Here is an 18,160-nt window from a genome sequence, read left to right on the forward strand (position 1 = left end):
CACAGGGAGTTTTACATGCGATTGGGCTGGCACAAGTGGGGTATGCGTATTCTGAGGGGTGCACAAGGAGTTTTCCTCACAATTTGCCTGGTGTAGGCGGGGTATGCATATTCCGAGGGGTGCACGGGCAGTTTTACATGCGATTGGGCTGGCACAAAAGGGGTATTTGTATTTTGAGGGGTGCGCAAGGAGTTTTCTTCACAATTTGCCTGGCGCCAGCGGGGTATGCGTATTCCGACAAGTGAGTGGGGAGTTTTACACACGATTAGGCTGGCGTGAGCAGGGTACGCGTAATCCGAGGGGTGCGCGGGGAGTTTTACATGTCACTGGGCTGGTGCTAGCGGGGTACATGTATTCTGATGGGTGCGCATGGAGTTTTACACGCGAATGGGCTGACGCGAGCGGGTACGCATATTCCGAGGGGTGCACAATGAGTTTTCCTCGCAATCTGCCTGGCGCGAGAGGGGTACACGTATTCCGAGGGGTGCGTGGGGAGATTTACGCATGATTGGGCTGGCGCGAGTGAGGTACACATATTCCGAGGGGTGTGCCCATTCCAAGGGGTGTGCGAGGAGTTTTCCTCGCAATTTGTCTGCTGCGAGTGGGCTATGCATATTCTGACGAGTGCGTGTCGAGTTTTACACACGATTGGGCTGGCATGAGCGGGGTATGCGTAATCTGAGGGGTACACGGGGAGTTTTACATGCAATTGGGCTGGCGCGAATGGGGTACACATATTCTGAGGCATGTGCAGGGAGTTTTCCTCGCAATTTGCCTAGCGCAAGCGGGGTACGTGTATTCCGAGGGGTTCACGGGGAGTTTTACACGCGATTGGGCTGGCGGAAGCGGGTTATGTGTATTCCGAGGGGTGTGCGGGGAGTTTTCCTCACAATTTGCCTGGCGCGAGCAGGGTACGCGTATTCCGAGGGGTACACAGGGAGTTTTACATGCGATTGGGCTGGCACAAGTGGGGTATGCGTATTCTGAGGGGTGCACAAGGAGTTTTCCTCACAATTTGCCTGGCGTAGGCGGGGTATGCATATTCCGAGGGGTGCACGGGCAGTTTTACATGCGATTGGGCTGGCACAAAAGGGGTATTTGTATTTTGAGGGGGTGCGCAAGGAGTTTTCTTCACAATTTGCCTGGCGCCAGCGGGGTATGCGTATTCCGACAAGTGAGTGGGGAGTTTTACACACGATTAGGCTGGCGTGAGCAGGGTACGCGTAATCCGAGGGGTGCGAGGGGAGTTTTACATGTCACTGGGCTGGTGCTAGCGGGGTACATGTATTCTGATGGGTGCGCATGGAGTTTTACACGCGAATGGGCTGACGCAAGCGGGTACGCATATTCCGAGGGGTGCGCAATGAGTTTTCCTCTCAATCTGCCTGGCGCGAGAGGGGTACGCGTATTCCGAGGGGTGCGCGGGGAGATTTACGCATGATTGGGCTGGCGCGAGTGAGGTACACATATTCCGAGGGGTGTGCGGGGAGTTTTACACGCAATTCGAATGCCACAAGTGGGGTATGCCCATTCCGAGGGGTGTGCAAGGAGTTTTCCTCGCAATTTGTCTGGCGCGGGTGGGCTATGTATATTCTGATGAGTGCGTGGCGAGTTTTACACATGATTGGGCTGGCATGAGCGGGGTATGCGTAATCCGAGGGGTGCGCGGGGAGTTTTACATGCCATTGGCCTGGTGCGAGCGGGGTTCGTGCATTCTGATGGGTGCGCAGGGAGTTTTACATGCGAATGGGCTGACGCGAGCGGGGTACGCATATTCCGAGGGGTGCACAATGAGTTTTACATGCAATTGGATTGGCACAAGTGGGGTATGCATATTCTGACGAGTGCGTGGGGAGATTTACACATGATTGGGCTTGCGTGAGCGGGGTACGTGTAATCCGAGGGGTGCTCAGGGAGTTTTACACAAAATTGGGCTGGCGCGAGTGGGGTACGCGTATTCTGATGGGTGCACAGGGTGTTTTACACGTGATTGGGCTGGCACGAGCGGGATTATGCATACTCTGAGGGCTGCGCAAGGAGTTTTCCTCGCAATTTGCCTGGAGCGAGTGGGGTACATGTATTCCGAGGGGTGCGTGGGAAGTTTTACATGCCATTGGGCTGGTGCGAGCAGGGTAGGTGTATTCGGATGGGTGCCCAGGGAATTTTACACGCAAATGGGCTGACGCGAGCGAGGTACGCATATTCCGAGGGGTGCGCAATGAGTTTTCCTCGCAATCTGCCTGGAGTGAGCAGGGTACGTGTATTCCGAGGGGTGCGCGCGGAGTTTTACACACCATTGGGCTGGTGCGAGCGGGGTACACATATTCCGAGGGGTGTGCAGGGAGTTTTCCTCGCAATTTGCCTGGTGCGTGTGGGTATGCATATAACGACAAGCGTGTGGGAGGTTTTACACGTGAATGGGCTGGTGCGAGTGGGATACGTGTATTCCAATGGGTGCGCAGGGAGTTTTACACGTGATTGGGCTGGCGCGAATGGGGTACATGTATTCCGAGGAGTGTGCGGGGAGTTTTCCTCACAATTTGCCTGGTGCGAGCGGGGTATGCATATTCTGATGAGTGCGTGGGGAGATTTACGCGCGATTGAGCTGGCGCAAGTTGGGTATGCCTATTCCGAGGGGTGTGTGAGGAGTTTTCCTCACAATTTGTCTGGTGCAGGCGGGGTATGCATATTCTGATGAGTGCGTGGGGAGATTTACGCGCGATTGGGCTGGCGCGGGCGGGGTACACATATTCCGAGGGGTGTGCGGGGAGTTTTACACGCAATTGGAATGGCACAAGTGGGTATGCATATTCCGACGAGTGCGTGGGGAGATTTACACATGATTGGGCTCGCGTGAGCGGGGTACGTGTAATCCGAGGGGTGCTTGGGGAGTTTTACACAAAACTGGCGCGAGCGGGATTATGCGCACTCTGAGGGGTGCCCAAGGAGTTTTCCTTGCAATTTGCCTGGCGCAAGTGGGGTACGCTTATTCCGAAGGGTGCGTGGAGAGTTTTACATGCCATTGGGCTGGTGCGAGCAGGGTACGTGTATTCTGATGGGTGCGCAGGGAGTTTTACACGCGAATGGGCTGACGCGAGCGAGGTACGCATATTCCGAGGGGTGCGCAATGAGTTTTCCTCGCAATCTGCCTAGCGCGAGCGGGGTACATGTATTCCGAGGGGTGCGCGGGGAGTTTTACACACAATAGGGCTGGCGCGAGCGGGGTACACATATTTCGAGGGGTGTGCGGGGAGTTTTCCTCGCAATTTGCCTGGTGCGAGTGGGCTATGCATATTCCGACAAGCGTGTGGGAAGTTTTACACGCGAATGGGCTGCCGCAAGCGGGAATCGCGTATTCCAATGGGTGCGCAGGGAGTTTTACACGCGATTGGGCTCGCGCGAATGGGGTACATGTATTCCGAGGGGTGTGCGGGGAGTTTTCCTCACAATTTGCCTGGTGCGAGCGGGGTACACATATTCCGAGGGGTACACGGGGAGTTTTACACGCGATTGGGGTGGCGCAAGTGGGGTATGCCTATTCCGAGGGGTGTGCGAGGAGTTTTCCTCGCAATTTGTCTGGCGCGGGCAGGGTATGCATATTCTGACGAGTGCGTGGGGAGTTTTACACACGATTGGGCTGACGTGAGCGGGGTATGCATAATCCGAGGGGGGCGCGGGGAGTTTTACATGCCAATGGGCTGGTGCGAGCGGGGTACGTGTATTCTGATGGGTGCGCAGGGAGTTTTACACGCGAATGGGCTGTCGCGAGCGGGGTACGCATATTCCGAGTGGTGCGCAATGAGTTTTCCTCGCAATCTGCCTGGTGCGAGCGGGGTACGCGTATTCCGAGGTGTGCATGGAGAGTTTTACATGCGATTGGACTGGCACAAGTGGGGCACGCATATTCCGAGGGGTGCGCTGGGAGTTTTACATGCAATTGGGCTGGCGCGAATTGGGTACACATATTCTGAGGCATGTGCAGGGAGTTTTCCTCGCAATTTGCCTGGCGCAAGCGGGGTACGTGTATTCCGAGGGGTGCACGGGGAGTTTTACACGCGATTGGGCTGGCGGAAGCGGGTTATGTGTATTCCCAGGGGTGTGCGGGGAGTTTTCCTCGCAATTCGCCTGGAGCGAGCGGGGTACGCGTATTCCGAGGGTTACACGGGGAGTTTTACATGCGATTGGGCTGGAACAAGTGGGGTATGCATATTCCGAGGGGTGCACAAGGAGTTTTCCTCACAATTTGCCTGGCGTGGGCGGGGTATGCATATTCCGAGGGGTGCACGGGCAGTTTTACATGCGATTGGGCTGGCACAAAAGGGGTATTTGTATTCTGAGGGTTGCGCAAGGAGTTTTCCTCACAATTTGTCTGGCGCCAGTGGGGTATGCGTATTCCGACAAGTGCGTGGGGAGTTTTACACGTGATTGGGCTGGCGTGAGCGGGGTACGCGTAATCCGAGGGGAGCGCAATGAGTTTTCCTCGCAATCTGCCTGGTGCGAGCGGGGTACGCGTATTCCGAGGTGTGCACGGAGAGTTTTACATGCGATTGGACTGGCACAAGTGGTGCACGCATATTCCGAGGGGTGCGCTGGGAGTTTTACATGCAATTGGGCTGGTGCGAATTGGGTACACATATTCTGAGGCATATGCAGGGAGTTTTCCTCGCAATTTGCCTGGCGCAAGCGGGGTACGTGTATTCCGAGGGGTGCACGGGGAGTCTTACACGCGATTGGGCTGGCGGAAGCGGGTTATGTGTATTCCCAGGGGTGTGCGGGGAGTTTTCCTCGCAATTCGCCTTGAGCGAGCGGGGTACGCGTATTCCGAGGGTTACACGGGGAGTTTTATATGCGATTTTGCTGGAACAAGTGGGGTATGCATATTCCGAGGGGTGCACAAGGAGTTTTCCTCACAATTTGCCTGGCGTGGGCGGGGTATGCATATTCCGAGGAGTGCACGGGCAGTTTTACATGCGTCTGGGCTGGCACAAAAGGGGTATTTGTATTCTGAGGGGTGCGCAAGGAGTTTTCCTCACAATTTGCCTGGCGCCAGTGGGGTATGCGTATTCCGACAAGTGCGTGGGGAGTTTTACACGTGATTGGGCTGGCGTGAGCGGGGTACGCGTAATCCGAGGGGAGCACGGGGAGTTTTACATGTCATTGGGCTGGTGCTAGCGGGGTACGTGTATTCTGATGGGTGCGCATGGAGTTTTACACGCGAATGGGCTGACGCGAGCGGGTACGCATATTCCGAGGGGCGCGCAATGAGTTTTCCTCACAATCTGCCTGGCGCGAGTGGGGTACACATATTCCAAGGGGTGTGCGGGGAGTTTTACACGCGATTGGAATGGCACAAGTGGGGTATGCCTATTCCAAGGGGTGTGCGAGGAGTTTTCCTCGCAATTTGTCTGGCGCGGGCGGGCTATGCATATTCTGACGAGTGCGTGGAGAGTTTTACACACGATTGGGCTGGCGTGAGCGGGGTATGCGTAATCCGAGGGGTGCGCGGGGAGTTTTACATGCCATTGGGCTGGTGCGAGCGGGGTACGTGTATTCTGATGGGTGCGCAGGGAGTTTTACACGCGATTGGACTGGCACGAGCGGGGTACGCGTATTCCGAGGGGTGCGCTGGGAGTTTTACATGCAATTTGGCTGGCGCGAATGGGGTACACATATTCTGAGGCATGTGCAGGGAGTTTCCCTTGCAATTTGCCTAGCGCAAGCGGGGTACGTGTATTCCGAGGGGTGCACGGGAGTTTTACATGCGATTGGGCTGGCGGAAGCGGGTTATGTGGATTCCGAGGGGTGTGCAGGGAGTTTTCCTCGCAATTTGCATGGCACGAGCGGGGTACGCGTATTCCGAGGGGTACACGGGGAGTTTTACATGCGATTGGGCTGGCACAAGTGGGGTATGCATATTCCGAGGGGTGCACAAGGAGTTTTCCTCACAATTTGCCTGGCGTGGGCGGGGTATGCATATTCCGAGGGGTGCACAGGGACTTTTACATGCGATTGGGCTGGCACAAAAGGGGTATTTGTATTCTGAGGGGTGCGCAAGGAGTTTTCTTCACAATTTGCCTGGCGCCAGCGGGGTATGCGTATTCCGACAAGTGCGTGGGGAGTTTTACACGCGATTGGGCTGGTGTGTGTGGGGTACGCGTAATCCGAGGGGTGCGCGGGGAGTTTTACATGTCATTGGGCTGGTGCTAGCGGGGTACGTGTATTCTGATGGGTGCGCATGGAGTTTTACACGCGAATGGGCTGACGCGAGCGGGGTACGCATATTCCGAGGGGTGCGCAATGAGTTTTCCTCGCAATCTGCCTGGCGCGAGAGGGGTACGCGTATTCCGAGGGGTGCGCGGGGAGATTTACGCATGATTGGGCTGGTGCGAGCGGGGTACACATATTCTGAGGGGTACACGGGGAGTGTTACACGTGATTGGGCTAGCGCAAGTGGGGTATGCCTATTCCGAGGGGTGTGCAAGGAGTTTTCCCCGCAATTTGTCTGGCGCAGGCATGGTATGCATATTCTGACGAGGGCGTGGGGAGTTTTACACACGATTGGGCTGGCGTGAGCGGGGTATGCATAATCCGAGGGGTGCGCGGGGAGTTTTACATGCCAATGGGCTGGTGCGAGCGGGGTACGTGTATTCTGATGGGTGCGCAGGGAGTTTTACACGCGAATGGGCTGACGCGAGCGGGGTACACATATTCCGAGTGGTGCGCAATGAGTTTTCCTCGCAATCTGCCTGGTGCGAGCGGGGTATGCGTATTCCGAGGTGTGCGCTGGGAGTTTTACATGCAATTGGGCTGGCGCGAATGGGGTACACATATTCTGAGGCATGTGCAGGGAGTTTTCCTCGCCATTTTGCCTGGCGCAAGCGGGGTACGTGTATTCCGAGGGGATCACAGGGAGTTTTACACGCAATTGGGCTGGCGGAAGCAGGTTATGTGTATTCCGAGGGGTGTGCAGGGAGTTTTCCTCGCAATTTGCCTGGCGCGAGCGGTGTACGTGTATTCCGAGGGGTACACGCGGAGTTTTACATGCGATTGGGCTGGCACAAGTGGGGTATGCATATTCCGAGGGGTGCACAAGGAGTTTTCCTCACAATTTGCCTGGCGTGGGCGGGGTATGCATATTCCGAGGGGTGCACAGGCAATTTTACATGCGATTGGTCTGGCACAAAAGGGGTATTTGTATTCTGAGGGGTGCGCAAGGAGTTTTCCTCACAATTTGCCTGGTGCCAGCTGGGTATGCGTATTCCGACAAGTGCATGGGGAGTTTTACACATGATTGGGCTGGCGTGAGCGGGGTACGCTTAATCCGAGGGGTGCGCGGGGAGTTTTACATGTCATTGGGCTCGTGCTAGCGGGGTACGTGTATTCTGATGGCTGCGCATGGAGTTTTACATGCGAATGGGCTGACGCGAGCGGGGTACGCATATTCTGAGGGGTGCACAAGGAGTTTTCCTCACAATTTGCCTGGCGTGGGCGGGGTATGCATATTCCGAGGGGTACACGGGGAGTGTTACACACGATTGGGCTGGCGCAAGTGGGGTACATGTATTCCGAGGGGTGTGCGGGGAGTTTTCCTCACAATTTGCCTGGTGCGAGCGGGGTACACATATTCTGAGGGGTACACGGGGAGTGTTACACGCGATTGGGCTGGCGCAAGTGGGGTATGCCTATTCCGAGGGGTGTGCAAGGAGTTTTCCCCGCAATTTGTCTGGCGCAGGCAGGGTATGCATATTCTGACGATGGCGTGGGGAGTTTTACACACGATTGGGCTGGCGTGAGCGGGGTATGCATAATCCGAGGGGTGCGCGGGGAGTTTTACATGCCAATGGGCTGGTGCGAGCAGGGTATGTGTATTCTGATGGGTGCGCAGGGAGTTTTACACACGAATGGGCTGACGCGAGCGGGGTACACATATTCCGAGTGGTGCGCAATGAGTTTTCCTCGCAATCTGCCTGGTGCCAGCGGGGTACGCTTATTCCGAGGTGTGCGCTGGGAGTTTTACATGCAATTGGGCTGGCGCGAATGGGTTACACATATTCTGAGGCATGTGCAGGGAGTTTTCCTCGCCATTTTGCCTGGCGCAAGCGGGGTACGTGTATTCCGAGGGGATCAAGGGGAGTTTTACACGCGATTGGGCTGGCGGAAGCAGGTTATGTGTATTCCGAGGGGTGTGCAGGGAGTTTTCCTCGCAATTTGCCTGGCGCGAGCGGGGTACGTGTATTCCGAGGGGTACACGGGGAGTTTTACATGCGATTGGGCTGGCACAAGTGGGGTATGCATATTCCGAGGGGTGCACAAGGAGTTTTCCTCACAATTTGCCTGGCGTGGGCGGGGTATGCATATTCCGAGGGGTGCACAGGCAATTTTACATGCGATTGGGCTGGCACAAAAGGGGTATTTGTATTCTGAGGGGTGCGCAAGGAGTTTTCCTCACAATTTGCCTGGTGCCAGCGGGGTATGCGTATTCCGACAAGTGCGTGGGGAGTTTTACACATGATTGGGCTGGCGTGAGCGGGGTACGCGTAATCCGAGGGGTGCGGGGGGAGTTTTACATGTCATTGGGCTCGTGCTAGCGGGGTACGTGTATTCTGATGGCTGCGCATGGAGTTTTACATGCGAATGGGCTGACGCGAGCGGGGTACGCATATTCCGAGGGGTGCGCAATGAGTTTTCCTCGCAATCTGCCTGGCGCGAGAGGGGTACACGTATTCCGAGGGGTGCGCGGGGAGATTTACGCATGATTGGGCTGGCGCAAGTGGGGTACACATATTCCGAGGGGTGTGCGGGGAGTTTTACACACGATTGGAATGGCACAAGTGGGGTATGCATATTCCGACGAGTGTGTCGGGAGATTTACACAAGATTGGGCTCGCGTGAGCGGGGTACGTGTAATCTGAGGGGTGCTCGGGGAGTTTTACACGAAATTGGGCTGGCGCGAGTGGGGCACGCGTATTCCGATGGGTGCACAGGGAGTTTTACACGTGATTGGGCTGGCGCGAGCGGGCTATGCATACCCTGAGGGGTGTGCAAGGAGTTTTCCTCGCAATTTGCCTGGCGCGAGTGGGGTACGCGTATTCCGAGGGGTGCGCGGGGAGTTTTACATGTGATTAGACTGGCGTGAGCGGGGTACATGTATTCCGAGGGGCACGCTGGGAGTTTTACACGCAATTGGGCTGGCGCGAGCGGGGTCACGTATTCTGAGTGGTGCGCAGGAGTTTTCCTCGCAATTCGCCTGGGGCGAGCGGGGTACGCGTATTCCGAGGGGTGCACGGGGAGTTTTACATGCGATTGGGCTGGCAAAAGTGGGGTATTTGTATTCCGAGCCGTGCGCAAGGAGTTTTCCTCGCAATTTGCCTGGCGCCAGCGATGTATGCGTATTCCGACAAGTGCGTGGGGAGTTTTACACGCGATTGGGCTGGCGATGCGGGGTATGCATAATCAGTGGGGTGCGTAAGGAGTTTTACATGCGATTCGGCTGGCGCGAGCGGTGTACGCGTATTCCAATTGGGTGCGCATGGAGTTTTACACGCACTTGGGTTGGTGTGAGCGTGGTATGCGTATTCCAAAGGGTGCGCAGAGAGTTTTTCATCCGATTGGGCTGGTGCGAGTGGGGTATGCAGATTCTGAGGGGTGCGTGGGGAGTTTTACACGCGATTGGGTTGTCATGTGAGGTCTGAGTGGCATTTTTAGGGCAACTTCATTGTTGGGTGGGTGTTTGCTGGTCCACTGGCCTTTGCACCATGTAGGGGATTTGTGAAGATGTTTTTGGCGCATTGGGGTGTGGTTGGGGGCGTAACTGGCGCTGCTGCAGGGTCGCTGTGCCACGACTGGTTATGGATGTTTAAATCCATGAATATGCGGTGCGTCAAAATGGGTTTGGCGCACGTGGCTGGCGCAAGCTGGTGCACGTTCCCTCGGTGTGCCAGCCTCGTGCGCAACTTCTGCGCTTGATTCCATGAATTACCCCCTTATACCTATTGAATGCGTGATGGAAAGACATACTTTACACATACTTTATCTATTTTTTTTAGCCGCATTAGACAAAAATGAAGTGATTTATTTCCCTAACTTCTCAAAGATGACTTCCATGACACCACAGATTAGGTCCATCTCCAACAAGTGAATTTCCGATATGGCTCAGAATTTATATATGATTCTTGAACAGACACCAAAATAGACTTAAATTCATCTATCATGCAGTCAGAACTCTATTGATAAGTGCAAGAGACATAGATGAAGAGTTGTGGTGAGTTATGTAGACAAGGAGGTGTCACGTTTTTGTATGATGTGCAGCTAATATATGTATATGCAAATTAACAACTTTCATTTTACATGGAAATCTTAAGGAATTATAGATTCCAATTTCCATTTTTAATTTAACCGCTAAATGAAAATTTGTAATTATTTTACAATTCTCCATAGATTTGAAGAAAAACAATATGAAGACATTATTTTGTGGACCTATTTATTGTGCTCTGAAACTAAATTAAAAATGCATTTGTTTCAGCTCACTTTACCATGCTCTGTTTTTTGCTTGACTTCTTAAAAGTACCCTAGTTTCCTGAGGAAATGTTAATTGGGATTTATTTTGTCAAAGGTTCTGCCATTTCAGTTACATGTTCATCAATATTTTCTTCATCATTATGTATAGTAGTATTTTTTCAGAAGATATATTGACATGTTCTCAAGAATCATATATTGGACGAGTACTTACTTGCTGGTAAAAGAGTTTATTAGCTGCCCCGTGTGCTGCTTTTTAGCAAATGTCATTGAACCTTCAAAATAAATAAGGAATACATGAGTAACTCAAAAAATTGAAGAACTCAACAAATAAAGACTAAATATATATACAAAACTGCTACAATTGAAAGCCGAACAAATTGTTATGAACCAGCTAAGCTCAACCTAAAGTGATGTACAAAGTAAAGATTCTGCTAGCTGGTAGCTTGTAACCAAATCAATTCAATACATGTGAAATCTTGTCAAGCTTAAAGATAAGTTTCATCAGCAACATTTTGGAAAACAATTGCGAGTAAGAAGGTCATGTAAATGTTTCAGATGAATATATAAGATTGAGGCGATACATGATTCCTGGGGTGCCCCACAGGAGGCTATTTCAGGCTGACATGGAGAGCTACTAATCCCGCTATAGAGGATCAAACAGAAAGAAAACAAGCAATCCAAGAGACTGCATTGTTGGAGGCACCAATGATCAAACACAATATTTTGATGAAGATCCAATGTAAGACCGAGGACACATCTAGGAGCATGAGCACACTGGCTTCACCATTATTGAGCTAGAGAAAGGTATCCTTGACATGTATAAGCACCTGTTTCATGCCTTCTGCAGTTCAGAAGCTGGGCTGCCAGTCTCCCAGCTAGTCATGTGGTTCCTATTCCCAGGGCTAAATTCAGTCGGATTGGGTGTTGCTACTTTTCCGTGTTAGTGGCAGGACAGTATAATTCTCGTTCACATCCTCTGGGGGCCAAAGCTAATCATCCCTCCTTTTGCCATACTTTTAAAACCTTTCTGTTTTAAATCTGCTTTTTCCGCCACTTTCTGAAAGATGCCTTTCATGGTGAATGCCATGCTTAAAAAAAAATCATAACATAAAATAACACAGGCCTGTAATTGGACAGTGAAATCACACCAATTATTGCGTTCACAATATGTAATTTTCTTCTGTTTTCTGATCAAATAAAAAGATCTGCTATTGTGATAAAAAGTTAATCCCAGAAATATTGATGACAAGACCTGCGGTTGTTTTTTTGTTTTGTTAATAGTTAAGCCGTGCTCTCATGTTGCAGGAGACAGTTGGGTGTCATTACGAGTTTGATGGTATCCCGCCGGTGCTACGGGCAGGTTGCCACCAAACTCGTAACACCATTCTGCCGCCTGATATCCCAGTGTCACTGGGCATTACGAGTCCCGCCGGCCCGGGATATTAGGTGCCAGAACGTGTAAGTCTCCATTCCTGTGGAGTGCCATAGAACTCTATGGAAACGGTGACACAGAAGTACTGGCACCATTGTTAATGGTAATGGTGTTGGTGCTTCCGTGATAACAATGCCTGCAGGCTACTTGTAGTGTGGCCGTCCGGAAATGTGTGCCGGTACACTTATTTCAGGACCACCAGATTTATAATGAGGCCCACTGTTTCATTGGCCTACCCAAAAATGTCTACAAACATTCTTCTCAGTACCAATCACACATATCACTTCGAGACCATTCCTCACTTCTCACCTCTGGATCATCCATTCTCCTTACCTGCATCCCTCCATTGCCCATCATCAAAAGCTAGTCCCTTCTCTTCACCAGAGTCCATTACCTCTTCATCTGAGATCCATTCCTGTTCCTCAGGCCCATTCCATCTCTTACTCAAGACACATAGCATCTGCTAACTGGAGGCCCATTCATGCTCCTCATGTGAGGCCCATCCTTGAGTGTCACATGATGCATAATCCTGATCCTCATGTGAGGGCCCTCTATGCCCTTTGCCCAATGGCCAGGTCTCCTCTTCACACAGTTACCATACCATTTCTATACCAGAGGCCCATCATTGCTCATAACTGGAGTCACATATAATCTTTTCACACACAGACCATCATTGCTCCTAATTCAAAGCACATTTTTGCTTCTCATTCAAGGTTCACCCATTGCTCCTCAGACAAACTCTATCACCCCTCCTTATATGAGGCCCGTCCCTGCGCCTGGCATGGGGCCAATAGCTGCTCCTAATATATGTATGAGAAATGCAACATTCCACTGGAGAGCACTGGCACTGTTTCTAAGAAGTATTCGAATGTGTAACTATCATAAATTGTGGCCCGCTTAAACTATGCATTGTCATTAGTTTCATTCCACTACTATTTTGGATATTCATAATAAATAATGATGTTGCTTATTTTCGTAATTATATTAAGGGGTAATTCATAGAAATCAGCGCACAAGTGGTGCACGTGGCTGGCGCACAGTGTGCATGTGCAGCAGTCTGCGCCAGCCGCGTGCGCCAAAACCCATTTCAGCACACAGCGTATTCATGGATTTCAACATCCATAACCAGCCGTGGCACAGAGTGGTGCAGCGACCCTGCAGCAGTGCCAGTTACACCCGCAACCCGCCCCGTGCACCATGAACAATGCACAAATCCAGTACATGCGGCAAAGGCCAGTGGACCAGCATACAGCCCCCCGCGCAAACATCAGAATACACGTACCCCGCTCGTGGCAGCGAAAACGTGTGCAAAACTCCCTGCGCACCCCTCTGTGCGAACGGGGTACGTGTATTTGGGGGTTGCACGGGAATTTTCACACGCAATAGGCCCTGTGCGAGCAGGGTACGTGTATTTGGGGGGTGTGCGGGAAGTTTCACACACGATAGGCCCTGTACGAGCGGGGTACGTATATTTGGGGGGTGCGGAGGAAGTTTCACACGCGATAGGCCCTGTGCGAGCGGGGTACATGTATTTGGGTGTGCTCGGGAAGTTTCACATGTGATAGGCCCTGTGCGAGCAGGGTACGTGTATTTGGGGGATGTGTGGGAAGTTTCACATGCGATAGGCCCTGTGCGAGCGGGGTACGTGTATTTGGGGGGTGCGCGGGAAGTTTCACACGCAATAGGCCCTGTGCGAGCAGGGTACGTGTATTTGGGGGGTGTGCGGGAAGTTTCACACACGATAGGCACTGTACGAGCGGGGTACGTATATTTGGGGGGTGCGCAGGAAGTTTCACATGCGATATGCCCTGTACGAGAGGGGTTTGTGTATTTGGGGGGTGCGCAGGAAGTTTCACACGCGATAGGCCCTGTGCGAGCAGGGTATGTGTATTTGGGGGGTGTGCGGGAAGTTTCACACGCGATAGGCCCTGTGCGAGTGGGGTACATGTATTTGGGGGGTGCGCGGGAAATCATACATGCGTTTTTGCTAGCGCGATAGGGATACGTGTATACTGAGGGGGGCGCAGGGAGTCTCACACCCGATTTGTCAGTGTACCTCCTCCCGGGTGTGCCCCCTCCCCAGATCCTGCAAGCAGCCAACACCACAGGGGACTACCCTACACCCCTGGCCATGCCCTGCAGGCAGACCATCCACCCTGGGCATGCCCCGCAGGCAGCCCACATGGCACCATGCACTCGTGAGCCCCAACACATGTCCCACCCACCATTGAAGGGCACCTACCAGCAGGCCCTGACTCATGTCCGGGCACCTGCCAGCAGGCCCCGACTCATGTCCCCTTGCACCCCCACCCACCCAGCATTGACAGGCACCTGCCAGCAGACCCCGACTCATGTCCCCCTGCACCCCCACCCACCCAGCATTGACAGGCACCTGCCAGCAGGCCCCGATTCATGTCTCCCTGCACCCCCACCCACCCAGCATTGACGGGCACCTGCCAGCAGGCCCGACACATGTCCTCCCCAACACGTCATCAACATCCACAATCATGGCCCTTATGGTCACCCAAATCCCACCCCACGCCACCCCAGTCCAAACCCCCAACCAAGTATTCCATCCACCCCACATTGAAATCCCCATTACATGAAACATCCAAAATGGCAAGTATGCACATCAATACATGTCCATCACATACACACAATGGGTGCAAGTGAATGCGAAAACCCACATCGTAACATGCATGAAACCAATGAGAGAATACCACACAATTGAATTATGAAACCAAAATTGTATTAAATGAAAAATCAATGGAATAAAAGGAAATCACACAAGAGAAAATGATAACAAACAAAATGCTGGATGTCCCAAAAAAAAAAAATATATATATATCAATGCAGAATCCAAATAAAAGCAAATGAAAATGGCTCCAAGGTGTCGGTCCATCAAACCAAATCCAAAGAATGAAAATAGATAAATCCATTGCTCCATGGGAAAAAAAAATGGAGGTCAAATCCAGTCTTCAACTATATGCAATTAACAAATCCAGGGTCCATGAGCCCAACAATCCAAAAGAAACGTACAAAAAACACTACCTAATAACCAACTATATACAGAAAGGTGGGGCATAGTCCATGCACCCCAAAAGAAAAAAAAATATAAAGGAAACCTAACACTAATCAACTATATACAATGGCGGCGGGCAAGTCCTACGGCTTACTCTGTGATGTCCCGGGCCATGGCATCATCGAACTCCATGTCGATGTCCCGGAGGTCGAGCCTCTCCCCTCTCCCCGAGGTCCCGCAGGGATGCAGTCATGGCCTGTTCCAACTCCCAGCGAGTTGCCTCGAGGCACTCAGCCCGCCTCAATGCCCTGCGCATGGAGTACTCTGCCCTGACCATAGTGAGCCGTGCCTCTTCCGCCCGCCGCCGCTTCGCATATATCTGCTGGCCCAACTGCTGCCACACGGAAGACACTCCCATTCCAGGGTCCTCCTGCCCTCCGGCCAATGCCTGCCCCTTTGATGTTGATGGCCCCGAGCCATCATCGCTCCCACCTTGAGCCTGCTGCTGCCATCCATGTGCCATGCCCAATGATCCTGGCACATCCTCCATCTCCAGTTGGTGGGGCGTCCACCCCTGCTGGACCTCCGACTCTGGCAGGGATGTGATCTCCACCAAGCTGGCTGCGTTGGTCGGGGCAGGTCCACAAGGGGCCCTGGTGGAATCTGGGGCAGAAGACGGCACAGAGAACGACTGGCGCATAGTCTGCACAGAGGTGGATAGGGCCGCCAGAGTGCCCGACACATGTAGGAACCCTCCAACCAGGGCCCCTCCCAACTGGGCCACATTGCCAAGCAGCTCTTTGTGATGACATGTGTGGTCCCCCCAGGAAGCATGCACGTCATTACTAATGTCACGCATGCGCCACGCGACACCATTGAGGACGGACTCCATACGGTCACAGGTCTCCTCGTCCACAGGTAGTGGAGTGCCAGATGACGTGGGCCTCCCGCCTACCTGCGGATGGGCCTGGGACAGGGCATCCTTGCTGGTGCATGGTGGTGCAGTCACAGGGTCAGAGGCCCCTCAGCGGCGAACTGTGCTGCCTCCTGCCCCTGTCCCTGGACTGCACCACTTGCACCAGTGGTACCATCCCCACCAGGTCCCATGTGCGGCTCAGTAGCGGCCTCCTCCTCCTCTGTGTACACCACCAACCTGGATGGCTATGCACCATCTTCCGCCATCGCAAGCCCCTGTGGGGGCTCACCCGCCCCTTCCACTGCAGCCGTAGTGGCAGACGCGGCACCAGTCCCCTGGCTCCCAGATTTGGGAGGGTGGCTGGGCCTTGCGTTGCCGGCCGGTGGAGGCATCCCTTCTGCATTCCTGAAACGTCTCCGTCCTCTTCTTCACTCGACGCTGTGTAGAGGGAGACATAGAACACAATCATCAGGGTACTGTACAATAGTCCCCTAGACAGGAAGCAGTAGCACATGAGTGGCACTGTCAAACGTCCCTTCCATCATGTCCCTCCACAACACATGGGTCAATGCAGGCAACACACATGCAGAAACAGGCACGGCGCATGCAATCAACATTGGCATCCATGTCCATGGGCCTCTATTAACATACAATGTTGTCTTCAAACTCACATGCATCATGGGTCATACTGATCCCATGCACAAACATCACCGGAGGCTCATGCATCCGGCCTCGTACACGACAGACACAGTGGATAAAAGTATGACTAGACTGCATCAGTGATTCAACACATTGTCATGGACATGTGTCATGCATCCATGGCGTTTCAAAGTTACATACACGCTACTCAGACACACAGACATGTACACCATACATGTCCATGACAGCAGTACCCATCTCTCACACCTCATCCATGTCCAAGAACAGAGACAGGCATGCATTCATGTGTGCATTCCGCATGCTGCTGCGCATGTTGCATTGTAACACATGCACCATCCATGTGTTTCACGCATGACTGGTCTCACATGCAGCACCATGATGTCCCTGCACACACACATCCATGCATGGCCTATGCCATACATACAGGCAAGTAAATGACTACCAGCACACAGCTACATGCCCTGTTTCACACAGCAATGCATGGCCACTTACCGCTCAACTCCAGAAGACGGGTCTGCCTCTGAAGGATCTGGATGTGGAGCGCTGGGCTTCTGCATTCCAGGACCCTCGTCTGGATGTTGGCCAGGCGGACCCGGCACCCCTCTGCATCCTCTGCCTTCAATAGGCGCCGGCCTTGCTGAGGATCCTGGACCTGAAGTCCTCCCAGCGCTTCCGAACATGTTGCATTTCGCGGGCTGCCACCCCCTCCATGTTGATGGCAGCCACGATGTCCTTCCAGATCCCCTTCCATCCTTCATAGTCGTCGCGTGAACTTCCAAAGAGGGCATCATAATGCCCCAGGACTTGCTCCACCAGGATGCCAACTTCTTTGTCACTGAAGCTGGCAGCCCTCTGCCTCTCTGCTGTGGGGTTGCCACTGGTGCCAGATGGTGTTGTGTCAGACATGGCAACCTCCGAGGCAGGTGTGGGTGGGCAACTGGGTCCTGGGGCTGGGCTGTGGAGCGATGGTATACCAGTCGGGAGTCTTCTGTTCCAGCAGGGGTGGTCACGGCAATGGGACCCCTGAAGATGGCAGATGTGCAGGCACCAAATGGCAGGGCATGGGGCAGCAGGCAGGCAGGCATCAACAGATGGCAGGTGGGAGCATGCTCGTGGCTCCGGGGGGCAGGAAAATGGCCTTCAGGGCAGGAGCGTGGTCTTCCATGTGTTGTTGCATGGCCAGCTTGATACGGAGTGACTTGGCACGTGAAAAAAGTGCACGTCAGCATGTAATTCGAGACGTCATGCGCGCGGGTGTTTCCCTCGTGGCGGGTGCATAGTGATTAGCACATGAAAAAACAGGACGTCCTGGTGTTACTGCGTGTAATCAGAGGAAATGGCCGAAGCGCGTAAGTGATGTGAAGCGCACGGGTGTTTCCCTCAGCACGGGTTACAGGTGAGCGTGGCCAGCAGTTTGCTGTACGTGCCTTTCGTGGAGACCGATGTGTGTGTTGCTACTTCGTGTTGTTTTGCGCACCATCACAACTTCACAGTGGATCAAGGACGTATCTCTTCTTTTGGCGGGGGGTATTGGCTATGCATGTTTTTCATTATCACGCTAGTCTGACGGTGAGTCTGCACGCTATTTTTCCCACTGCGGGTGCCCCTGTGT

Source organism: Ambystoma mexicanum, chromosome 1q, assembly GCF_040938575.1.
Source record: "Ambystoma mexicanum isolate Mex_15411 chromosome 1q, UKY_AmexF1_1, whole genome shotgun sequence".
Taxonomy (NCBI): Eukaryota; Metazoa; Chordata; class Amphibia; order Caudata; family Ambystomatidae; genus Ambystoma; species Ambystoma mexicanum.